At 36.5% G+C, this 27647-nt stretch overlaps 1 long non-coding RNA gene across 1 annotated transcript; it reads right to left on the bottom strand.

Moving 5' to 3' along the window:
* Positions 1–445: 445 nt before the first annotated feature.
* LOC114304073 (uncharacterized) lies at positions 446–27395 on the bottom strand. Its single transcript, XR_014336336.1, has 2 exons — positions 26843–27395; positions 446–687 (listed from the first exon to the last, which is right to left on the bottom strand). It is a non-coding gene; the product is annotated as an uncharacterized LOC114304073 (long non-coding RNA).
* Between the last annotated feature and the right edge of the window lie 252 nt (positions 27396–27647).

Raw genomic sequence — 27647 nt, 5'->3', positions numbered from 1 at the left:
TGTGGGTGGGATTTTTGTTTTGTCATTTGTTGTTTTTTCTCTTTGCTTTGGTTGGTTTCTCACCAACTTTTGATGGTGTGCTTGTAAGGGATTGGGCAGTTATATTGGTGCCAACCTAGTTGGGATTGATGTCTCGTGATGATGCTTTTTGCACCCATTTTTTCTCCTTTCTTGATGTAATGAGTTCCTTTCATCAATAAAGGTTTTTTTGGCTGATGAAAAAAAAAAAAAAAAAAAACAGAATTTTTTTCACTGACAATTGATTGAGTCGCCAAAAATGTAAAAACCATGGGCATATATATATCTCAACAATAATTTTTTTCTATAGGATACCCTGACACTTGTTTGTGCCAGTAACCTGTATGTTGCTTGAACACATTCATAAAACATACAAACAAATCAATATATGACATACTATCCAACCTAAATGAGACATAATCCCAAATGCATCCAAATATCAAACATTTGTAAATGTATTCAAATATCAAACAATCCAAAACATAACAATTCCAAAATATCTTTAAATAGCCAACCATCCCAAACGTAACAATTCCAAAATGTAACCAACCCAAAATATAACAACTTCAAAATTTATCTGAATGTCCAACAAGAACAACACGCCGAATGACCATAAACTTTTATCTTCAATGACCATATCATGCCGAACCACGGATGTCCATCACCAATCTATGTCAACAAAAAGACAAAAACGTAAGTATCTTATCAATGTATTAACTCCAAACTATTATACAATAATACTGTTGAAGTTAAATGAATTCCTTAGCTTTATTTCATTTTAACATATCAAATGTTCAAACATGCAAGTTTGAGCTTAAATTTCAAACTGCAGTCACATATTTGTTCCATTAACTTCTAGAACTTAATTTTATCCTTACTGTGGTATTCATATGAATTATTGGGTATTTCTATGGATATTTTACAATTTTCTTGTTGTACCCTTATTTTGAAGCCTAAGTGTTAAAAAAAATACAAGTTTGAACTTAATTTTCAAATTGGAAGTCCTGTTGAAGTAGCGGAATATATCACATGAAATTAGATAACGTTCTAGCGAACAAAAAACACATTGAATCCACAAGAAATAATGAATTCTCAAAGAGAAACTGAATTATATTACATAAAAATTTATTTGCCCCAAGGCATGCATCATTATTTATAATAAATGAAACCCTAACCAAACAATAAAACAAGGAATTAGGCTAATTCCTTTCTAGGCACGAAAATAAATAAAAAATTACCAAAAATATAAAATTTGGGTTAAGCCCAAATCTAAATGCTAGGATATATTGGAAACGCGCCAAAACAAACGGCGCAAAAAACAAATTTCTCAAAATAAAAGTCTTAAAATCAAGTAATTGCTAAGACGAAAATTTTCTACAACGGTAAAATTACTAATTTCAAGTCCTAAAAGAAGAAATTTTGCTGAAATCCACTATGCATCATCATCGAGGACAGCAATTACCCTCAGTGTGACTTCTTCATCACCTTTTACTAGTTCAGTTGTTCCAAAAATTCCTCAGCTATTTATTCTACATCACCTATGCTTATTCCACTAGCTTCTACAAGTTACTTTTGTTCTTACTAAAATGTTCGTACCAATTCGAAGGGAATTTCGTGGATATTTCATAATTGTTCCATTCGAAAGTTTATTTTCAAGCTTAATTGTTAAAAAAAAAACACTAGCTCAAGCTTAATTTTGAAATCATGAGTCTTATTATTTTTTTGTTTGTTTTTGAAAGTTACTTTTATCCTTGTTAATGTGTTCACACTAATTTTGAAGTATTTTCGTGGAGATTTCACATTTTGTCACTCGAACACTTAATTTTTAAGCCTAAATGTTTAAAAAAAAAAATGCAAATTTGAGTTTATTTTTCAAACCAGGAGTGTCATGCTTGTTCCATTAATTTTTGCATGTTACTTTTATCCATAGTAAGGTGTTCATACCAATTCATAGACATTTTCATGGACATTGCACTATTTTTCCCATGAAACGCCTGTTTCCAAGCCTAGGTGTTCAAAAGATACAAGTTTGAGTTTAATTTTCAAACTTGAAGTTTCATACTTGTTCTGTTAGTTTTTAAAAGTTACTTTTATCCTGATTAAGGATTGGTTTGGGATGTCCTAAAAAAGTGTACTTTTTGACTTATTGGCGGGTTTGGGTTGGGTTTGATGTGATGTGTTAGAGAGGTGATGTGATTAAAATAAGATGATGTGACTTAAATAAGATAGTGGCTTTTTGACTTTTTAACTTATTTAGTACATGCCAAACTAGCCCTAAGATTTTCATACCAATTCAAAGGCATTTTTATATATATTTCATGATTTTGCCCTCCAAATGCCTATTCCAAGTTTAAGTGCTTAAAAAAACACATGTTTGATCTTATTATTCAAACTGAGAATCCCATGTTTATTTCGTTAGTTTCAACAAGTTACTTTTGTCTTATTTTAAAAGTAACCGTATCATTTGAAAGTTAAGGACAAAGTAGTTATGTATTCTCATACTATTGAAGTGATAGTACCCCAACACCACTAATTAATTTCTTGGATTAATGGTTAGTGGTTAAACAAGTTTTGGTCTTTTTATTATTGTTAGCAAAAAAACTTGATGTGGAGCTTGTTAATATTATTGTTGCATGACACATCACAGTCAACAAAGGAGCATATAACTATAGGCTTATCTAAAGAATATATTAACTTTGAAAAACTTCCAAGAAGGGCTATTTGGAATGAAATCCTATTTGATATTGCTTCTACTTTCTTTAATTCTGTTAGATTTAAATTTGTATCGCCAATCTAAACTATTCAAACTTGGTTAATTAATATAATGCAAGAGTCATTCCAATTATTGCCAATTGGTTTTGAGTTGAATGTTTTAACATAGTATCAAAGTTGGGTCTTGGGTAGCCTCTTACATGATGTGGTACAAGCGGTCTACCTCTCAATCAGACATTTCAATCACCTCCACGTGCTATCGGGTAGCACGTGAATGGGAGTGTTAGACTAAGACCCACATCGACAATCTAAACTACCCAAGCTTAATTAATGTAATACAAGAGTCTTTCCACTCAATATCAATTGATTTTGAGTTGGATACTTTAACAAATTCTATGTGAAAAGTAAAGAGAATATAGAAGAAGTTGATCTTGATTTTCAATACAACAATTAGTAACTATAGCAATGCTTTTATACAAGCTTTATACAATCCTAACCTAATCTTAACCTGACTTATAACTACCTAACCATCTCTAGTTAACTGTTCTAACAACATAACAGCTTTGATTAATATCTATAACAAACTAACTGATCAAAGATACACTAATTGATCAGAGATACACGCGCAGGTGCAGTTAAGTGTGAGCTACACTAAGCTGGCTGAGCTTCTTGACCTACTTGATCTTGAGACTGAACTGATGAGCCAGCAGGTTCTTTATCAGTCCCCTTCAAACTCATAGGACTGGGAAGGACTAAGAGTTTGCTTTGAAGATATTGAAAGCGAGCCACTGAGAGATGTTTAGTGAAGATATCTGCAATTTGATCAGTAGTAGGAATATAAGCAATGTGTAGAGTCTTAGCAGCAACCTTTTCTCAAACAAAATGATAGTCCACCTCATTGTGTTTTGTACGGGCATGAAAAACAGGATTATGAGCCATAGCAATAGCTGAAAGGTTATCACACCACAGAGTAGGAATAGGGGAAGAAACATGAAGCTTAGTAAGGAGCATGCCAAGCCAACAGAGTTCAGCTGAAGTCTGAGCTAAGGCTCTGTATTCGGCTTCTGAGGAAGATTTGGACACAGTAGGCTGCTTCTTGGCAGTCTAAGAAATGAGATTGGGACCAAGATAAATGCAGTATCTAGTTGTAGATCTTCTGTCAAGAGTACTACTAGCCCAATCTGAATCTGAGTAGGCATTAAGAAGAAGAGGGCCATGAGAGAAATGCAGACCATGGGCCAAGGTACCTTTCAAATATCTGAGCAACCTTTTCACAGCAGCAAAGTGACAATTTAAGGAAGACTGCATGAATTGACAAGCAGTGTTGACTGCAAAAGCCAAATCTGGTTGAGTGATAGTGAGGTATTAAAGAGCACCTACCAAGCTTCGATAAAGAGAAGGTCAAGAAAACGGTGAGACATCTTCAAAAGAGAAAGTGGAGCATTTAGAAACCATAGGAGAGGAATAATGTTTGCAATTACTCATGCCAGCTTTGGCCAAAATCTCTGATGCATACTTGTATTGAGAAAGGATATAACTTGAGGAAGACTGGATGATAGAAATACCTAGGAAGTAATTAATAAAATCAAGTTCCGTCATGGAGAATGAGGTATGCATTTGCTGAATGAGAGTTTGAATGTAATGAGGATCACTACCTATGAGTAGAATATCATCTACATAGATGAAAATGAGTTTGAGGTTCAACAGTAGCAGTAGAGTTAGTAGTAGAGGCAGCAGTGAAACAAGTGGGATTTTTGGTCTTAGATCTGGTAAGCATAGGATGAGTATGAGTAAGAAGACAATGAAGATCAGTAACAATAGAAAAGATACGAATTTGAGATTCAGAAGGAGGAATGGATGATTCAAAAGGAGTTGGAACAAATAAAGACAGAGGCAGAGCAAGTGACTGCTGATGGACACAAAAAGGTGGTTGCTGAGGCAGAACAAGTGACTGTTGAGAGACAAAAATAGGAATTTGCTGAGGGACAAATATAGGTGTGGAGGAAGTTTTAGGTAGAGGAGATGTTATGACCCGAACGCGCCCCCATGGGTTAAGGACATAACCGGCCTGTAATCGAGAGATTACCTATGGCCTTAAACCAAATCATACATGTTTTAACAGAGTTAAAGGGGCCAAACGGAAGCAAATTCAAAACTTTTGTCCATAGAGCTGTGCTTACATGGTACCTCATAACAATCCATACATATACATGTTAATAACTTACATCAAAATATGTAATAACACAAGTTCTGTACATACAGGATCATTCAAGTCATGGTCAGCCAATCAAAACTATATACAACCGTAATCCAAAGTTCTCGCCAATATGACAAAATATAACAAAATAGCAATAGGGCGAAAACAGGTCTCGTGGGTGAGACGTATGCACTGACTCTTCAAAACCTTGACCGTTTCACACAAACTTCACTGAGGCTGGGTTTGCACCTCCCTTGGCTCACCTACAGACACATGAATGAGCGTGCGCGAAAGCCCAGTGAATAATATCAACAAAGAAGATACACGAACGATATTTAGAACAACATGCATCAGACGGCCTTGGGCCCAGTTCATGTTTCTATCTAGTATATATATATATATAAATGTATAAATATAGGTCAAGTGACTGTGGTTCCAAACACATTGAATGGCCTCGGGCCCAGATCATTCACATTTGACGGTCTTTGGCCCAATCGTTCCTGTCCGATGGCCTTTGGCCCATTCATTCATCATGTCAGACGGCATTTGGCCCATTCATTCATTTCATCCGGCCTTTGGGCCATTCATTCATGTCATACGGCCTTTGGCCCATTCATTTATGTCAAACGACCTTTGGCCCATTCATTTATGTCAGACGGCCTTTGGCCCATTCATTCTTTCATTCATGTCAGACGGCCTCTGGCCCATTCATCCTTTCATTCATGTCAGACGGCCTTTGGCCCATTCATTCTTTCATTCATGTCAGGCGGCCTCTGGCCCATTCATCCTTTCATTCATGTCAGACGGCCTTTGGCCCATTCATTCTTTCATTCATATCAGACGGCCTCTGACCCATTCATTAGGCATAGCAAACATTTGTCCACAATTCAAATTAACAAACTTATAAGACTTATAAGGAGATAAACAATTGGACAAATAAGATACTTCAAATATCTTTATTAAGATATTACTCACAGTGTTCTGCCAGTGGATTCATCCTTGAGCTCGACCCTACACATTACATAGCACATACGGGTCACAAATGATTCAATCCGTTCTTAATTCATATATCCCTCTTAGGCTTCTTTCTTATTGTTTTACTCATTTATAATGTTCAATGCATGCCTAAGAGTGGTTAGAAGTAAAAGAGAACGAAAAATGAAACACAGAACACTTTTACAAAATTTCTGAAACAGGGGTCCCCGCTCGAACGTGGACTTTCCCGCTCAAGCGGACCCATTAGGTCTGCAAAAGTATTGGTTGCCTCATTTTTACGCTCGAGCATGAATCTGGACGCTTGAGCTGAAGGTCACACTACATGGCTCCCCGCTCGAGCGTGAATCTCCCCGCTCGAGCGGACATCCATGTCTGCAAAAAGTTCTGGGAGCTCGCATTTCACGCTCGAGTGGCGGTTCCCCTACTCGAGCGGACTTGAAGAATTTTGAGTTTTCCAGAACTGCTCTTGAGGCTCAAATTCAACATTCAAAGGCTTTAAAGCTCGAATTTAGGTACCAAAAACATGAGATATGCATACATAGCATGAGAGCATAGGAGATTTGGGACCAACTATTCAAAACCATGATCAAATTCTCAAATTAACCAACATTTCTCTTCATAGTTTCAAAGCATGTGTATTCAGCTTCATATTAACTCCATGTCTTCATTAATCAAGCATGCATGTAATCTTTTAACTCCAATTCCATTTCAAATGGCTCAAATGATGCTTACACACACAAAACTCATCCAAATCATGCTTGCATGTATGATCCAACAACTCAATTCTTCATAATAACAAGCTACATGTTAGATTATACAATTCTTGCCAATTCATGACAATTCTATGCATGCACATTCTAACTTCACATTCAACTCAAGTCATGTTCTTGATCATCATCAAGCCTTGAATTCACAAAATTACAACATTAAACTTATGAATTCATAACCACTTACTCACCTAGAAGCTCAATCTTCCCAATCTATGGTCGATTCTTGAAGTTAAGCTTCCAAATTCTCAAACTTGAGCCAAGATACACAATTCTCCCTCTTTCTCTCTCTAGAGTGTTAATCTCAGCCAAAATGACTTAAAGAGGATGAATTAAGTGAAATAAGGCCCATATATATATGTGTGCCTAATCAAATTTGACTATAGCCAATTAATGGCACTCAATTAATCATTCTGAATCTAATTATTTTGATCCGAATCAATTTTCAATTAAATTTCACCGTAGGCTCTAAAAATTATGCTAATCACAAAGGCGTGATCAATTTCGGTTTCTGTGGCTGATAAGGCATTCAATTTCTAGTTTGTACCAGTAAGTTGAACAGATATTCCTACGGTGAACAAATAGAAATTCAAAACCACATATATTCACAGAAATGGCATACAAAATCATATCAAACGCATAATCACAATCATAATTAAGGTTAATTAGCATAATACGGACCAGGGTTATGACAGGAGAGGTGTTAGGAAATTTTGAAGCAAGAGAAAGACGTGGTTTAGAAGACAATAGAAAAGGCTACAGGTCTAAAGAAGCATGCCAAAAGAAATCAAGCAGAGTAAAAGAGACTGAGAAAGAAGGCTGAGATAAGGACTGAAAATGAAAGGATGATTCGTCAAAGACAACATGTTTAGAGGTATACACTTTTCCAATTTTAGGGTCAAGACATCTATATCCTTTGATAGAAGGATAATAACCAATAAACACACAAGGGATAGACTTGGTTTGAAGTTTATGTAAGGCATAAGGCTTAAGCCAAGGATAGGATTTACAACCAAATGTCCTCAACAGTTGATAATGAGGCTTTTGTTTGAATAAAACTTCATAAGGAGTGAGATTATTCAACTTAAGAGTAGGTTGCCTATTGACAAGAAAAACAGTTGTAGTAAGAGCATCAAACCAATAAACCAAAGGAAGAGAAGAGTGATGCATGAGAGTGATAGTGGTTTCTATGAGATGCCTATTTTTCTCTCAGCCACACCATTTTGAGAGGGAGTGTGAGGATAGGACAATTGATGTTCAATCCCTTTTTGTTTAAGAAAATCTTGAAAAGCATGACTGAGATATTCACCCCCATTGTCACTACTTAAAATCTGAAGTTTAGTGGTGAACTAAGTTTCAACAAATGCTTTGAATTCGAGAAATTTAGCAAACACTTCACTTTTATAACGAAAAGGAGAAAGCCAAGTAAATTTGCTAAAATCATCAATGAATAGCACATAGTATTTAAAGCTAGAAATAGATGCTGAAAAAGGGCCCTAGACATCAGCATGAATGAGGGCCAAAGTTTTATTTGCAGTAGAATTAGACAAAGAGAAAGGCAACCTATGGCTCTTAGAAACACAACAATGTTCACATAGAGGAGAGCCTTTATTACCTAAAACAGAAGACTTAAGAACTAAGTGATGATAAGTTAATATGTGATGCAACTTCTTGGAAGAATGATGACCAAGTCAAAAATGCCAAATTGGTGTGGTTGCTGGAGATGCAACAGCAGGAGAACAAGAAAGGCAGATGTGAGAAGAAAAAGGCACAGTACCAGGAGAAGAAGATAGCACAACATCAGTTGAAGATGAGATGAGAGGATAAAGTCCTTGAGAATAAAAGCCTTTATATAGAATCTGCTGTGTAGCCTTGTCCTAAATGAGAAAGGAATACTCATCAAATGTAACGGTACAATGGTTATCTTTAGTCAATTAATGAACTGAAAGCAAATTGGAAAGAAAGAGTAGAAACATGGAGCATGTTGGTAAGATGATAGGGAAATGAAGGTGTAGGAAGAAGACCTTTACTAGTATGAGCATCACCAATGGCTACTTGCTCATGTCCTTGATAAGGTTGATAGAAGGAAAGATGATTAAGATCATTAGTCACATGATTAGTAGCTCCAGAGTCTAAAAACCAATTGACATCAGAAGTGGAGGTTGAAGCAGATGCTACATAGGCTTTAGAGTGCCCGGAAAGGTCAGAGAACTAGTAGGCTGATTATTCTGAAAAGCTGTATCCATCCTATGCCAACAGTCTAGGGCAATGTGATTGGACTTGCCATAGATTTGACAAATCACTGAGGGTGTAGATGAATTGCTTGCAGAAGCACAGCTGTTGTAGCTGTTATAGCCTTGTCTGCTCCTCTGAAAAGTGCTGAAGCTATTACCTCTCTGAGAATAACCAGATTGATTAACTAGACCTCCTCGAAACCTGCCTCCATCTCTGCCTCTGAAATTACCTCTGCCTCTATAATGGCCTCTATGACCTCCTCTGTTAGAAAAATTGCCTTTGGGTGTGTTGTAAGAAAAAAGACCTGGAGCTTCAGCAGCTTGCATGTGCTAAGCCTCTATATGAATAGATTCAGAACAAAGTAGAGAGCACAGTTGCTCCATAGAGATAGGACTTGATCTAGCACGTACAGTAGTCTTCAAGGCATTGTATTCATCAAGCAAACCATTCAAAATCAGAAGAATAAGATCTTCATCATTAATAGGTGAAGATACTAAAGCAAGTTGATCAACTATCGCCTTGAATTGATTCAAATACTCTTCCATTATGACTCCTTTCTTAGTAATTTTATTCAATTTAGTCTTTAATTGATGTATATGAGACCTACAAATGGAGGTAAATCTCTTGGCAAGAGTAATCCAGACTTCATGACTTGATTGACAATGAATCACATATGTGAAAATAGATGGAGATAGTGTAGCAATGATACAACTCAGTAAGTGTGCATCAATAGTATTCCATAGAGTGTAAGCTGGATCCAAGACTTCAAGACTATATGAATCAAGCATAGTGGATGAAGGACATACCTCAGATCCATCAACATAACGAAGAAGCTTTGGTGCCTTCAAAATGATTTGATGTTGATTCTTCCACACTATGTAATTTGAATAATCAAGTTTTGTAGTGACAAATGCATTGAGATTCGAGATTAACAGAGTAAGATTTGAAGGTAATGATGTAGAGACAGAAGAAGAAGTAGATGAAGCTGCAGTAATGGTGGAAGCCATTGATGAACTCCTCCGATGCTCATGAGAGCCAAAAGCTCTAATACCATAAAGAGAATATAGAAGATGTTGATCTTGATTTTCAATACAACAATTAGTAACTACAACAATGCTTTTATACAATCCTAACCTAATCTTAACCTGACTTATAACTACCTAACCATCTCTAGTTAACTGCTCTAACAACATAACAACTTTGATTAATATCTATAACAAACTAACTGATCAGAGATACACGTGCAGGTGCAGTTGATTGTGAGCTACACTGAGCTGGTTGAGCTTCTTGAACTGCTTGGTCTTGAGACTAAACAGATGAGCCAACAGGTTCTTTATCAGAAAGTTCATCCATCTCAACCAAGCAAAGTCGCCGCACACAAAAAAAAAAGAGAGACTAATTTAAGTATGGATACCAATGGATAATCACAACATATATAGAGAGAGTGTGCAGAGTTCCTATGTGCCCATATATACCAATAAGAAGGCTCGCTATGGGGGTAAGTTGTGTGGATGTGAGTAGTAGTAGGAGTAGATTGTACTTTTTGAATCTCTTTCGATACATTCTATCTTTTTGTATCTTTAATTTTATATGTTTAATAAAATTTTTACTTTGCTGATAATAAATTTTTTTTTTTTAAAAAAGTTGGCAAAGCCACAACGTTGGACTCCAAATTTGAGCTACAATGTAGGCCACATGTAAAAACAAATCCTAATAATATTGAGCAAATTTTTTTTTTTAAAGACCTCAATTAAATGAAAGGTCTCAATTATTTTGATTGTTAACTTATTAAAACTCACTTAACTCTAAACCATCAACACTAAACTCAAATTTTAACTTATCAAAACCCAATTACGTCCCGCGCTTAATACCAAACCCAAAAACAACACTATTTTTATTATTGGAGGACTCTAAGTAATTGATTTCACTTTATCAAACTTCTCTCCAACCCAATTTACCATTTTGATATTGAACTTTTTTGGTCTTAATATTTTCTCTAGATGATTTCAAATTTGGTATAATTTCAAGTTCTACTTCAATTGTTTGTTAACTTTACTTAAAAATTGAAATCTCCATAATTGAATTAACTGTTGCTTATTGAATTATGGAATGAATTATTTATTTAATCATACTTCCTAGAAAGTATTGAAGAATTAATTGAATCTTAACCAAGAGCTCTTGGTTCAAATTATTATTTTTGATTAGCAAAAGAAGAAAATTTTACTGATGAAATCAACATATAGTACATATGAAATTAGATCAACAGAAAAGAGTCAAGAGTAAAAATTATCATAGCATAACTTTCTAATCTCAATTAGGTTGGTATCAAGAAGAATGCCCAATCATCTAAAAGCTCAAGTCAAGAGAGTTGGTGAGTGCCAATAGAAAAAAGAAAAGCCAAAAAACAAACAACCCCAACAGGCAATAAACAACAAATCTCAATACAGCCAAACATAAACTCCTTTGAGCTCTTGCTTCTGTTTTACAATTAGAAATGTAAGAATAGTAATGTTTATGTGATACTGTGTTCAATTTTCTTCATGTTATTACTTTAGATTTTTGTGTACTAAAATTTTCTTGTGTAAATGGTTAAAATATAAAACAATAACACTACAGTAGATTTTATCTTTTTAAAATTTTCTAATAACTATTTTAAATTGATTTTATCTTTTTAAGTGATATGTAGAAATATAATACCCCAAATTAACACTTTGTTTCGTGCCCTTGAATCTTCATCTTCAGGGACGGCCCTGAAGATCATCATTGTATCTCAATAAACAATGATATGTCATTGTGCACAAACATGAACAACGTTGATGTAGGAATAAAGAAATTGAAATAGTTATTATCAAATAATTAAGTCATGTGAAGAATCAATTCAACTATTAATTTATTCAAAACCTAACAAATTAACTCAAAGGCCAACCACACTTTGTAAATAACCAATTCAAACTGAAGCACGGAATTTTCAGAACACCAAACATGCATTCCACATGAGAAAAGCATTCAAAAAATCAATATCATGATTTAAAAATATAATAAAGAAATTTGAAATTACATCCAAAATATAATATGGAGAGAGAGATCTTTGCAAACACAAAGTCGTTGCTGCCAAAACTACAAGGTTACCACTAAAACTAATAATTTTTGGTACACGCCTTTGCCCTTTGGCACGTAATAAATGCTTCTTCTTTTTTTTTTGATAACGCAGGTATCCCCAACCCTCTGATTTTTCGGGAAGCCAGGACTAATCCTGCGAGGTAAGTAGCCCGGAGGAAGCCGTGTACCCTTTTCAAACTGTTGCAAGCACTCACCCAGTGGGGAATCGAACCCGTGACCGTGCGCCTTACCCACATAGCCACGTGTGCGCCCTTACCACTGGGGCAACCTAATAAATGCTTTGACTATATATAATGACAGATTGGGAATCATGTCACTAAAACTCTAACTTTTACCGACAAAGATGATACTTGTGTCACAGAAATTATGCTTTCAACTTACAAAAAAATAAATTCATCACCAAAAGTAGTCGCTAAAAATGATCTTTTTTTTCCTTGTAGTGAAGAAGTTTCAAAGTATGTGGAATGCATATATTATTGAAATCAAGTGTAGAAGAAAAATGAATTTATTTCTCAAAATCTTATGAATAAATTGTGATTGAAATTATAAGATTTAGTGGAATAATCTTAGTGGAATATGTATTTTTGGGGGGAAAATGGATGAAAATCTTGATGAAGATGGAAAAGAAAATGAAATTTAAAATAAACAATCGAAGAAAAGTTTGCAAAAGCAAAAAAAAAGAAAAAAAAAAAAAAAAAAAAAAAAAAAAAAAAAACAACAACAACAACAAAACAAAACAAAAGTAAAGGAAAATGTTCAATTTGTAGAAAAGAAAAAGTTACAATTTCTGAAGATGTTTGTATTAAAAAACATGATTTAGTGATGGCAAAAAATGATTTTGTAAAGAATAGGTGAAACAGGTGATAGATGCTAAAATGTGACACATTGAGGCTGTGCAATTTGTACTTTTAGTTCAATATATCAGTGACTTGGCTTAATATTTTGATTAGCAAAGTGAAAATTTTATTAAAAACATGAAATTAAAAGTACAGGAAGATGCAATGCATTGAGACAGATTTGGACAATACAGAGTACCCCTACTACTACTACTCGTAAACATATAATCAACCCCTTGGCCTCACGAATTTTTAAAGAAAAGAAAACCAAAACAAAACAAACCTAGTTTTTTTTTTTTTTTTTTTTTTTTTTTTTTTTTTTTTGGTCTTAAAGTTAAGAAGGACTTAATCACACACACAAAAAAAATAATTTCTTGAATCCCCAAAAAAAAATCCACACAACCCAAAACAGAGACATGCAAAACCATATGTCACCCATGCGTAGTCACCCAACTCCTAAGGCATAACCCCACTACTCCCACGGCACAACTCTGTGTCTCCTACATTTGCCACCTCCGCTGGCCGAATCTTCCATGACCGAAAACACCCATGGCCAGAGCCGGACATACTTATGATGGAACAAGACCCACTTCCACAGTCGAACAAGACCCACTGCCACCTCCACTTCAAAACAAAACAAACTAGTGACTTGACTTAATTAATGACCATTTTTATTTGAATCAAGTTGATCCCACATTGTAGTGAAAATGCGCAAAAATAGAAGAGGAAGCCAATTTCTGGTGATTACTACATATGTGGTGGATAAGTCCTACACATGTGGCCAACTCTTAAGATGCCCAAATTCTCACCGTCCCTTTTTTGCATCTGCAAGAGGTAGGTGTCATTCATGCAGGAGGTAGGAGTTGCACGTGTGGCATTGCCTCATGAGGCGTGATCGCGTGTGTAAAAGACCTTTGTAGATTCTTTCTTCTCCAAGTTCTTCATGGCATTCTCTTCTACATTGGTGGATTCTCTCTTCTCCATGAGCAGCTACGAGTCGTGTGTGTTGAAGAACTTAGAGAAGAGACAAATCATGCTAAGAGGAAACGAGTTGTGTTATAACTGTAGTTTAGAGTGGACAATTTGTGTCGTTCGAAGATAGTTTGTGCCCATGGATTTAATACACTAATCTTTTTGTTAACATTTTTTAACATGTAGTTATGAAACTTTCTTTGTCCAAAATCAATGATTTTCCATAATTCAAAACACAACTCATTGTTACATAAGTAACGGTTACCAACCTTTTAACTACTTTGCTAATTTAGGACTTTGGAATTTCAATTCTTAGTTTAACCATTCTTAATATTTGTCACTTGTTACACATCACAAGTCCTAATGGTCACACCCTAAGTGAATAACAATTCCCAGATTGATTTGAATAAATTTTCTGAGAAGGACCCTTCTGAGTCTTTGAAAGTTTCAAATTCTCATCATTCTTCTTGGTATGAGATTTTCCCAATGATGGATTATGTTCCAACCAAAAATAAAGACTAAACTACACCTCAATTCTATAGAACAGTAGTAAGTTCAACTATCGACCTACAAGGACTATTGGATTTAACTAAATTATTTTTAAATAAAATTTGGGCTCCTATTTTGTAATGTCATTTGATTTCACAATTTACCTCTCAAAATCTTCTCCATTATTGTCTAATAAGTAGCAACAATGCTTGAACTGAAGATGAAGATTGAAGTAAAGGGATTCACATTCTCTAGCAAAGTTATCTTGTTTTCGCAATGACACTTAGTGTCAGTGACCCCTATCTCTAATCCAACCCCCAATAGCCCATCCATCAAAGTTCCCCATTTTCCTATTTCTCTTCCCCTTCCATCATTCTATACCTTTTTGCCTTTGCCAACCTACCATTTCCTCCTTAGATAAGCACTCTTGCCATTACTTCCTCCTCCTCCTACCACTCTCCCTTCCATCCACAGCTCCACACATAGTCTCATTCTTGATCATCGTCGATTGTTTGCAACTCTATTTCCGTCATTCTTTCCTTTATTCTCTTCCTCCTCTTATTTGCCTCTCCTCTCCCTCCCATCCTCCATATTTCCTGTCATCTCCTGCTCTTATTTTGCTTAAGTGAGTTTGTTTTATGTTTCTAATTTTGTTTTTTATGCAACGAAAATTTGAGAATTGCGCATACGTTCAACTTGTCTAACAATGTGTTATTTGTCTAATGCAAAGTAGGATTCAAAGTGGTATATGTGAGGATTCGATGTCTAACAATGTGTTGCTTGTCTAATAGATTTTAGCCAAACCACCCCTAGAGTGTTTAGAAATTAAACAACTTTCACAATTATCACTCATAACAAATAGAATAAATATATAAACAAATAATCACGTAATCAAACGATACCAAGTCTTACATGATTCACTGTTATCCTACCTCCATGGGCAATATTAAAAAAATAAAAATAAAATGAAAAGAACAAGGATCTCACAAACAAAGAAAATGATGTTCTGAAGAGTTACAATGGTGACAAAGTAAATTTCTTGAAGTAACAAAGTTCACCAAATCCAAAATCCCCTCTCTAACCCAAGCAAATAAGTCAGGCAAAGAGAAGCCAAATAATAAGTTTCACGAAGATACCAGGACAAGAGATAAAATTTTACCAAAATAAGTCTTCAAGGAAGTCGCCAAGGATCTATGAAAGACCTCCAAAACAACACTTAGAAGAGGCCCCCAAGGATGTTCAACCTCCATCAAGATTTGTAGTAAATCACGAAGCAAAGATTGACAAACAAGGATATTCCAAGACTAAAGAATAAAGATCCACGAAGGATCATCAAGCAAGGAAAACTTCCAAAGAGGCCAATGGCCTCTCATCGAAGAGAGGCCCAAAGGAATTGTTAATTAACAAAGAAGTGAGAGTTTCTACATTTATAGCAAAAAAGGCCCTTCCAAAGCATAATTCAAGCCAAAGTTGGTTTCCTTCAAATTTAATCCAATGGAAACTCCCACAATAAAGCTATAGAAAGTTAAAAAAACTAGACTATAAGTTGACTAATAAGTCTTCCCACAAATCCAATCCAACAAAAAAGAGTTAAAAATGACAGAAAAAACAACAAATCTCTACTTTGGCTAGATTTTCAACTATCGCGCTAAATCAACTATTGAACCAGGATACGTGAAATTAAAAAAATCCACTCAGTGAGATATCCAACAAACCAATAAAGAGCTAATTGATCAAACAAACACTTTGAAGCCAACCAAACTAATGTTGAAGACACAAAGAGTCAATTCAAATATATTGCAATACCAAAATAAATATAGCCAAATGAATAGCTGAACAAGATGTTATGGTATATGTGATTAATACCAAACTGCAGGACATGGGCAAACAATCACGCACACAATGAATCTAGAACAGAGAAGTAAAATAATTGAAAAAACAAACTCACAAAGTCACACAAGAGATTTACATGGTTTACCCAAATCACAGGTTACGTCCATAGAGTCATTGCAAATTTAGCAAGATTAATATGAAAGGAGTTACAAGAGTCTCTCACATTCAATCTCACAAACTCTCTCTACAATGATCTATCTCTCACTCTCACTATTGTGTATCTCTTTCTAAGATTACAAAACAAATGAATGAATTAAAAAAATATAGAGCTACATGGGAGTATTTATAGGGCTAGCCTTAAACCCAATCTTAAATTAATAAGGAAACCAAAACCTAAACTAAGAAGGAAAAATCTCAACCAACAAGGAAATAATTTAGAGTCCAAAACTAATCAAACACTAATTTCCTTGTTTCATTTCCCTAATATGATTAAATTTACTCTTGTTTCAGGTTCCACCAATAACAATCTCCCACTTGGAGACTAATCAAGACACAAACAGTCTTCGCTCATAACTCTATAGAACACTACAATGACTCAAACCATCAACCTCACGTGCCAATGCCAACTGAAGCTGCATATAGCTTCAGCTTCTCAACTGTAACTGCCTTGGTTAACATATTTGCAAGATTTTCAATTATATGGATCATCTCCAAGCTAAACTTGCCATCTTCTAAGAGTGATTGAACAAAATGGTACTTGATATCAATATGCTTTGTTCTTGAATGAAACGCGGAATTCTTTGCAAGATGTATTGCACTATGACTGTCATTGTACAATTTGCAATCAACGAACTTCTTCTCCAATTCACCCAAGAAACTCTGTAACCATACTATTTCTTTGCAAGCTTTTATAGTTGCAACATACTCCGCTTCTATGGTTAAAATAGTCACAATCTTTTGCAACTGAGAGACCCAACTTATTGTAGCACTGCTAAGAGTAAACATATACCTTGTCCTGCTCTTCCTACTATCAATGTCACGTGCTATATCGGAATCAACATACCCAAGTAAGTTGATTTCTGTGTCGCCATACCAATGAACCATGTCACTCATACCTCTGAGATACCTGAATACCCACTTGACAGCTTCTCAATGCTCTTTACTGAGATTATTCATGAATCTGCTAACAACTCCTAATGCATGGGCAATGTCTGGTCTCATGCAGACTATGGCATACATCAAGCAACCAACGACTGAAGCATATGGTTTGCCATGTATTCTTGCTCTTCATGTGGCACATTGTTCCTTCATCAATTTGAAGTGGCCTGCTAATGGAATGCCTACAGGCTTTGCACATCCCATGTTGAATCTATTGAGTACTTTTTCATTGTACTCAGCTTGTGAGAGCTTCAGTTTCTTATTTCTCATGTCCCTACTAATTCGCATTCCTAAGATTTGTTTTGCCATACCCAAATCTTTCATTTCGAACACTTGGGACAACTCCTCTTCGAGATTCAAAATCTCATCTATGCTTAAACCTGCAACAAGCATTTCATCTACATACAAGAGAAATATTTAATAAAGTGTCAAGCTTTTTATAATAACAACAATGATCATCGTGGTACCAATGGAAGCCTACACTTGCTATGAGGCTATCAAATTTTATGTACCATTGTTTAGGCACTTATTACTGCCCATACAAACTCTTCTTCAGTTTACATACCAGATTTTCTTTCTTAACCACCTCATAGCCTTGGGGTTGATGCATGTAGATAGCTTCTTCCAAATCGAAGAGGAGTTGCACACCACATCGTTTTGCCGTGGTTTGCTTGAAATTGTCGTCACATGTCGAATTCCGTTCTCTGCACAATATTTTTCTAGATCACCATTTATGTACTCCCCACCATTGTCGGACTTGAGACACTTCAACTTTGAACCTATCTCATTCTCAACTAAAGCTTTCCACTTTTTGAAGATATCAAACATATTATATTTATTCTTCAAAAAATATACCCGCAATTTACGCGTAGTGTAGACACCCCATTTTTGACCGACCTTAAGACTCAGACGTCATCGATTGAGCGCTCGGTGATTGTGCATGTTGTGCTTGTTTCGAGTTTCCGGAGTCTTCGGCTGAGTGCCTTGCCTCCGGGCCTCTGAACTTTTTGTGCTTTGGCTCGGTTTATGGACCAAACCTTGTTTTCTCTTCCCTGGAGGGAGGGAGGGAGAGGTCTTGTAGGCCATCCTTTTGTGGTTGTAGACCACTTTTTGTGGTCGTAAACCACTTTTCGCTTGGAGACTAGTTTTCGGTTTTCAGAGCCTTCGGCCGAGCGCCTTATCTCGGGACCGCTTAACGTTCTCCGTTTGGCGTGGTTTTTGAACCACACCTTGTTGCCTTGGCCTAGAGGGCCACTGTGGTTCGGGAGACCACTTTTGACGCTGGTAGACTAGTTTTCGAAGCTTCCGGCTGCGCACCTTGCCTCCTGGACTCCTGTCTTGCATCCCTTTTGGTTTGTTTTTGGTACAAACCTTATTTTCCTTGTTTGGAAGGTGATATAAGGGTGGGAGACCAGTTCTTCCCCTTGCAGACCACTTTCCTTCCTACCAGCCAGTTTTCTGGTCGGCCAACCTGGTTTTCTTGGTCTTTGGAACACCTTTTCCGGTCGGCCACCACACCACTGCCTTGCTTTCATGCTGCATACCACCTCTCCCCTGTGGCCGACCACTTTCTTTCCTGGCCAACCACTTCCACTGGTCGGTCGACCAGTGTAAGTAGCTGGCCGACCACAGCTTTCCAGCTCATTCCTGGAGATATTTTCTTTCCAGTTGTAACAGCTGGAGGGCTCAAAAACCATCATCCATATGGAGGGATGGCTTTAGACCTTAAGCTTTTCCAACAAGCTTACGCTTTGGTTCTCTATATAAGAGAACCTCCCCCCTCCTTCTCCAGGTTTAGAAAATTGTGCTTGAACTATACATACATCATTGTCTCTATATCTTCTTGCTTGCTCTATATTTGTGCTTGAAAGTGCAGTTTTTCCATACTATTGCACAGAAACACACACTCAAACACCATACTCTTGTTGTTGAGGCTCTTTGAGGTTGGTTTTGGAGTCTTTGGATTAGTTTTGGTTCAAAAAGAGTACCGGAGTTGCAACTTTGAAGGTATTCTTCAAGGGTGAGTTTTTAACCCTTAAAACCCTTGTTTTGGTTTAAGCTTCTGGACCTATTTTCATGCTTATTTTGGCTTGACTTTAAACTATAAAAATTTCTAGTTTTGCATGCTTAACATGTTTGCTTAAGGTCTCTTTCGTGTTGGGGGAAGCCTACCCCCTCTTAGGCCTTGTTTGGCTTTGTTTTTGTACCATCCTTTTAAGCTATTGGGACCACCTTGTTTTGGCCTTCTCACCATTGAAACTCAGAGAAATTTCAGTGGTGGAAATGGTGTTTTGAGGTCCCAAATAGGATAGGGTCATCCCTTCTCCTTGTGTTTTGTATGCTTGCTTCATTCGCCTCATGTTTGAGCATGTTTGCTAAGCTTATGTTGGCTCCATCTTAGCAAGTATTTGGGGTTATTTTGAAATGGAATACCACTATTTTGATTTGGTTTTGTCATCCCTTGCATGCCTTATACACTCGTAGTGTAAATCTTGTAAACTAGTCTTGCATGCCTCATGAAGTAGCATGTCTTTCTAGCTTGATTTGGGGCCATCTCAGTAGGTTTTTGGTGTTATTCTAACATGCCTTAGATCTGTGTTTGGGTTGGTTTGATAGCCCCATGCATGCTCCATGCACTTGTAGTGCATTTCTATGAACTAGCCTAATGTATATCATGCTTTAGACCATCATTCTAACATGTTTTTGGCTTAATTTTGAGAAGATTTTGTTCATGTTTTACCATTCTTAAGCTCTGATTTGTATTGTTTTGGTCATGCATGCCATGCTTTGTATAGCTATAATGCATTCTAGCTCACTAGCCTTGTGTATTGAGTCCATTAGCATGCATTACTTGGACTATTTTCATGATTTGACATCATTTGAAATGTGATTTCAGTACATGTAGTGTGATGATACACTTGCATTTGTCACTCTTTCCATGCTTTGAAGGGTTGGTCCTTTATGCCTTAACATAAGTCATTGCGTATGCCTTCATGCCTAAGCTTGCGAGCTACCATTTCAGTATATTTTTGGGGTTATTTTGCCATGTTATAACTCTAATTTTTGTTGGCGAAGCCATTTCATGCCTGGTCTTGATAGGTGTAGTGTAGTCCTCCCTATTGCCCTTGCATGATCTATGTTTTGGCCCTTCATGCTAGCTTGTTTTGGCTTCCTTACATGCATGTTTTAGACTCATTTTTACATGTTCTAGGACTGTTTTGGGTTGCCTCAACCATATGCTTCATGTTTTGTATAGCTATAGTGCAAGTACCTATGCTAGCTTCAAGTTTTGGGCGCCATAGCATGCTTCATTTGTATCATTTGCATGATTGGTATCATTTATCATGATATTTCAGAGCTTATAGCATTGCTATATTCCCACTTCTTTCATGCTTTGAATGACTTTAAGGGTTATATATTATTGCCTAGCTTATGGCCTAGCTTGTATGCTTACATGCTTAGACTTTTGAGCTCCCATCTTAGCATGCTTTGGTCTTTGTTTAGACCTATTTGAGCTCTGTCTATGATTGGTTCATGCATTTGTGCCATGTATTGCATGCCCCATTTGTAGTCCTCTTTACTAGCTTTAATGCTTAAGGACCCTTGCATGCCTTGCTTGTGTTGTTCGAATGATTTGGCATCATTTCACACTTGATTTCAGAGCATTTAGTGTTGTCGCACTTCCATGTTTATCACGCATTGAGCATTCTTGAGGGTTGTGCTCTTAGTCCTAGTTGATGAGCCAATGCATGTGCATGCTTGTATATGCTTTTGTGCCTTCATTTCTTAGCATTTTGGCCACTGTTTTGGGCATGACTGAGGTCTGTCCACATTCGGTTTAAGTCCATTTAGCATGTTTGTTTGCATGTTGTTAGCATGCTTATGTTACATTGCATTGAGTATGCCATGTTGTTCATTGCATTGTGTATGCTATGTTACATCGCATTGTGTATGCCATGTTCTTTGCATTGTGTATACTTATGTTACATTGCATTGAGTATGCCATGTTGTTACTTTGCATGTGTTTGGATAGGGTATTAGTCCAAACACGAGAAACGAGGGACGTTTCATACTTGAAGTGATGAAACGTGCCTCAATTCTCGGTCGCCGACCCTCTTTATCATACATGATAGAGGTCAAGGCTTTATGTGTTTATGTGTGCATTCATTTCATATTGAATTGTGCAATTTGGCTTCTCGGCCATCATGCATTGTAATGCGTGATTGGTGGTCCGAGGGTCGAGAATCGCACTCCCTTGAGCTTATGAAATGATAGGGAGGATGGTTGTGCACACATACCTTGCAAATACATTGCCATGCCCTTTCTTGCTCTTTGTTGCAGCAAATTGGAGAAGTGCAGCAACAAGTGGTCGGCAGACCGGAAAAACTAGCTGGCCGACCACTTTTTTTGGTCTGCAACAATAGTAACTGGTCGGCCGGTGGCTGGCAACACCCCTAGGTGGTCGGCCATGCTCCTACAGGTCCCCAAGGTGAGTTAGAAGCTTTCTGGAGCTTTGTACAAGGTTCTGAGAACAGTTGCAAACAGAGGCAAATCGGGGCATCGCGTTAGATTTCCGAACGAGACGACCGAGCATGCGTGCACTCCTCATTCCGAGGACCACTCTTTACTGCTCTCCTTAGCTAGTTTATGCTTTGGTTATGTACTTAATTAGTTAATGCGCTTAATTGATTAATTTGTGTTTGTAATAGCTAGTTAGTTAACTTGTTAGTTAATTAGCTTTATTTTGTAATAATTAGTTAGTTAGTTTTGTTTTGTAATAATTAGTTTAATTAGCTTAGATTAGCTAGTTAGCTTTTTATTCGGACCCTCCGTCAAGAGGGCCAACTGTTGTAATAAGCGTGCGTGTGTGTGATGCATGTCTTCCAACCCCCTATTTCTTTCTCCCTTTTACTTAACCACTTACGATGGTTAGTTTTAGGGCATATTTTGATTAGCATACTTATGCTTCGCATGAGTGCATCCATTCATCTGTTTTGCATGCACCGGGCTCAGCCCATCATACCAATTACATTGTACTTCAATACATTTACTTGAATACGTGTTCAACAACATGTTATCAAGTTGTATTCACATGACATCTTAGAATAGTCGAGCCTATTTTAGTTGCATTTTTGCATGTGTTGCATTAGCCATCGTAACATGAATTAGGATCATGCATGATTTCTAACTATTTCTTTGTTTTGGCTCGGAGTACACTGTGAGTGTTTACGCTTTAGCATACTGCATGAGATGTGTATGTTGCCATGTTAGCATGCTTGTCAGGAGGCTAACTGCTTAAGTGATTAATTGCTTGAATGCCTGTGGGTGAATGTTGGATTGCTTGAATTGAAACAAATCATCGAAATACGAGTTTTAAGCCCACTTGAGGGTGGCAAAATCTACGACATAGCCTACTTGCGAGTAGCAAACTTCAAATCATTTTCAAAAACGAACATGCAATGTTTTGTTCCAACTTAGGCGATCTAGTCTATACTTGTATGCCGCGCGCATCACATAGTAATCCTGGGTTAATAACCGGAATAAGAGCACATGTGTTTTCAAAAACAACATATCATGCTTAGTAAAGGCCGATCTTTTGATCGGGTGAGCGGGGGTGCTCATTGCATGACCTTCCCTTCTCGTACCCAAGTTTCCAAACCGAGGTAACTTTGGTGATGACAGACACGTGGCCTTAGACACGAGCCAGGGTTTCCTAAATTTTCCAAAATAAAATATTTAGGTGGCGACTTTGTATCTGGCAAAGCAGTCCATGTTTGGCACTTCTTTATAAAAATCAGTTTTTCAAAATGATTTGCCAGATTTGGACTCTTTGGTGATTTATCGGTCTCACGTTGCACTTTGTGAGATTAGATTCAGAACCGTGACACGAGTCTGAACTGTAGTAGCTAATGAACAAATGATTCGCGCCCTCGCGGCGCGAAGAGCGAAGTTCTCGGGGTGGTCTACACATAGTATCATCAATAAAGGTGACAAAATAACTAAAGCCTCCAAGAGATCTTACCGGAGATGGTCCCTACACGTCTGTGTAAACTAACTCCAACTGTTCTGACTTCCAAGCTTTCAAAATCTTAGTGAAACTAACCCTTTTCTATTTTTCCAAGATGCACTCTTCACAGAAATTCCAGTTCAAAGACTTCAAACTTGGTAGTTTTCCCTTTTAACATCAAAACTTTCATTCATTTCTCACTCATATGTCCAAGTCCGCAGTGTCATATACCCGTTTCGACTTCTGATGATGTTACTATAATTGCACTAGAGGTACTCGACGTCACGTAAAGAGTACCTTCCCTTTTTCCATGAGCCACTACCATGGCTCCCTTGGTCATCTTCCACGTATCACCGGCTAAGATTGTCATAATACCAGAATCTGTGAGTTGACCGACAGAAATTAGATTCTTCTTCAAACACAGCACATATCTAATATCATTGATTTTCAAAGTTATTCTATTAGGCTAGTTTATCTGTACTTCACCCTTGCCAATTATGTTGCAAGTTTCATCGTTTCCAAGGTACACATTTCCGAAATTACCTGAGAAATTCCTTGTGCGAGGTAGCATAAAACGATGCACTAGAATCAATCACCCACGATTCTCCCCGAGTTTCTAAAGACAACATGAGTGCTTCAGAATCCTTTTCATAAAAAACATTCACAAACTCCTTCTCACCTTGATTATTGTAGTTTTGTTCCTTAACCTTGTAATCCTGCTTTGTGTGACTAGTCTTACCGCAACCCTAGCACTTGCCTGTAAACTTTGGTCAAGATGAAGATCAACCATTCCTCGATTTACTTGTTCTTCTCTTCTTGTTGTTTGCCCGTGTTGGGCTTCCTGCCTTTATCATCAATTGCCAATGCCGAACTAGAGCTTTCACCATTATCTTTTCTTTAGATGTCTTCACTCAGAACCAAACCCACTACATGATCCATGCTTAATTATGCTGAATCAGTGGAATTGCTCACTGCAACAACCAACGAATTCCAACTCTCATGATGGCTTGATAGTAGTGCCAAGGCCTTCACTTCTTTATCAAACGAGATACTAACCAATTCTAACTAACTGATCGGTGAGTTAAAATCGTTAATATACTTAATCGCGATTCCTCTTTCAGACATCTTCAAGTTAAACAACTTCTTGATCAGATGGACCTTTTTTGTGGATGAGGGCTTCTCATACATTCGTGATAAGGCAGCCATCAAATCATCAGTTGTCTTCTCGTTGAATGTTAAATGCAATTGATACAGCAAGGGATAGCCTTACTAGACCCAAAGCTTTTCGATCGAGTAACTCCCATTCACTAATCTTCATTGTTTTCGGCTTTTTGACTACTCTTGCGAGAATAAGATAAAGATCCTTCTGATAGAGATAATCCTCTATTTGCATCTTCCACAATCCGAAGTTTGAACTGCTGAATTTTTCGATTTTCTCTTTGCCTTTGTCCGCTATCATTCTTGGTCTAGGAACCAACGCTATGATACAACTTGTTATAGTATATATGATTAATACCAAACTCCAAGACCTAAGCAAACAATCACGCACACAATGAATCTAGATCGAAGAAGTAAAATAACAGAAAAAATAAACTCACAAAGCAACACAAGAGATTTATGTAGTTCATCCAAATCACGGGTTACGCCCATAGAGATATTGCGGATTTACCAAGATCAATATGATAGGAGTTACAAGAGTCTCTCACACTCAATCTCACAAACTCTCTCTCTACAATGATCTATCTCTCATTCTCACTATTGTGTATCTCTTTCTAAGATCATAAAACTAATGAATGAATTAAAAAAACATAGAGCTACATGGGTCTATTTATAGGGCTAGCCTTAAACCTAATCTTAAATTAATAAGGAAACCAAAACCTAAACTAAGAAGGAAAAACTTCAATTAACAAAGAAATAGTCTAGAGTCCAAAACTAACCAAACAATAATTTTCTTGTTTCTTTTTTCTAGTCTGATTAGGTTTAATCTTGTTTTAGGCTCCACGAGAAAACTTCAAAAGAATTAAGCAAGCTCTCAATCAAACGAACTAAACTAACTGTTGACCAATTCAATTCTAAACAAATTTTGAAGTATCGAGCAACCTCCAAAACCAAAGAAAATCCTAAATTCCAAATCCAAGCTTCAAATTCAAATTCCAAATATTAAAACAAACCTAGAAAACAAGACACAAATTTGATCAAACCATCTTCAAAGGTTGCCACAAATCGCCTAATGGCGCATGCACTATAGGTGTTGTGCTAGTATGTGTGTGTTGTTGCTGGAAATGAGTTTGCCAATGAGGTTTAGGCTTTTCTAGCCAATAAGCTAGCTTTTAAGCTGCAGCCAAAGGAATTCTAACTATGTTTACATATCTTAATCGCACTTAACAAGCTTATCATGGAGTAAATTTCTAGTTCGGACAATGTAGTGAAATGGTGTATGGCTCCCTTCCATACAATTATTCTCCATACTTTTCCATATTTTATTTTTTGAGTTCCATTTTAGGCTTACATTGATAATCTAAACCGTTCATCTTATAAATCTCACAATGAAAACCATTTGTGTAAAAAATCAGTTTAATCAGATATCGATGAATACATAAACAAAACACTTTTTATTTTATAGAATGAATGTTCAAACTCACAATTACTATCCATTTTAAAAAACAAGTTACAATTTATTCATATATCTAGTGATATCCGATGAAATTAATTTTTTACATAACTCATCTAAATTATTGGGATTAAGAGGTGAACGGTTTAAATTATCAATATAGACCTAGAATGAAGCCTAAATAAAGTATGAAAGAGTATGGAAAATAAGAGTATGGAGGGAAGTCATTCCTAATGAAGAAGCATGGGTGTCTAAGTATGGCAGGTTATACCTTCATTAATGTACGTATATTTTGTTAGTATTTGATTTATAGGGGGTGTTTGGCAAGAAAAATTTTAGCCTCTTTTAGGCTAAAATTCACAAAAAAACAAAATATGTTAAAATAGTTAATAAAATAAAATGTCACATCAAATTTATAATCATTTCACTTTTTCTTTCACAAGCATCACATCAAATTATAAAAAAATCCAATCATTATCCCAAACACAAAAATTTTAATATATTAAAATAGTCAAAAATTAAATAACCTACTAAAATAACAATTTTCGGAATACACACATAGTATCTTATAAAAACTTTATTTGAGACGTGTTTGACATCCTAAAAAAGTGAGGTTGTGGAACCATCATTTCCAAATAGAATAAAAACTGTATATTATTGGAAAATTGGTAACTGTTATTTTACTACTTTTGCAACGTCCAATCCCATCTCTGTACTTCATCGTACAGGTTATCTTTGTTAGATTATCAGTGAGGTTCTGCCTAATTTAAAGAGGTGTCCGACAAAGTTAATGCACAATAATTAAAGCATATGATAATTTAGAGTAGAGCATCTGAAAGCCACAAATAAAAAAGAAAAAAGCAAACCCTAGTGAAGAAAAGGCATTATTACCTCATCTTGAAAGCTATCAATATCAGACCACCGGCGGGCAACAAAACCCAACCGATCATCGTCGCAGGGAGGAATATGCTTGCGATACCCAAGAATCCGAACGCGTAAGCTAATCCGCTCACATATTCAATATATCGAGCAACACCTGGATAGGCCTGGCGGCGCATGAACATCGCAAACAACGCACCTATGCAACCGATTGCCATAGAAGCCTTAACCACGGAAAGGGTTGTCTTGTACGGGTTCATAGATGAAGAGATCGAACCCGCACAGGATATCAAGATGATTAACAAGCTAGCTGGGACGGTGAGGATGGTATGGATCAGATGATCTGACGGAGAAGCATCCCTAGGGTTTGCGAAGGACGAAGACATCGTAGTTGTAATCTGAATGTTGTATTAAGAAAGTACTGTTAAATGTTGGTTTGTATTGAGTAGACTATGAAAATGTATGTTGATGAATGCCTTGTGTTTACTTCCGATGTACCCAAAAAAAATGAATGCTTTGTGTAATTTACCAAGTCAGAAATGACAGACACTGCTTTTTTTTCTTTAACCCTCACAACCCTACAGATACATGTAGTGAGTGAGTGGTAGGAGAAAACAAAAAAAAAAAAAAAATTAAATAAAACAAAACAAAAAAAAAAAAACAAACAAAACAAAAGTAAAAAATTAATTAATCTCAATACATTAGGGTGGTGAGGGTCAATAAAAAAGGGATCTCAGCCTTTTTCCTTTACCTAATAAACTGAGAAATAAAACATTTTCGGGCCATGGATGATGTAAAACACCCACAAAAAACACGG

This window comes from Camellia sinensis, chromosome 7 (assembly GCF_055761805.1).
Source record: "Camellia sinensis isolate YWXY chromosome 7, ASM5576180v1, whole genome shotgun sequence".
NCBI classification, from domain to species: domain Eukaryota; kingdom Viridiplantae; phylum Streptophyta; class Magnoliopsida; order Ericales; family Theaceae; genus Camellia; species Camellia sinensis.
This window is presented reverse-complemented; position numbering and strand designations above follow the sequence as displayed.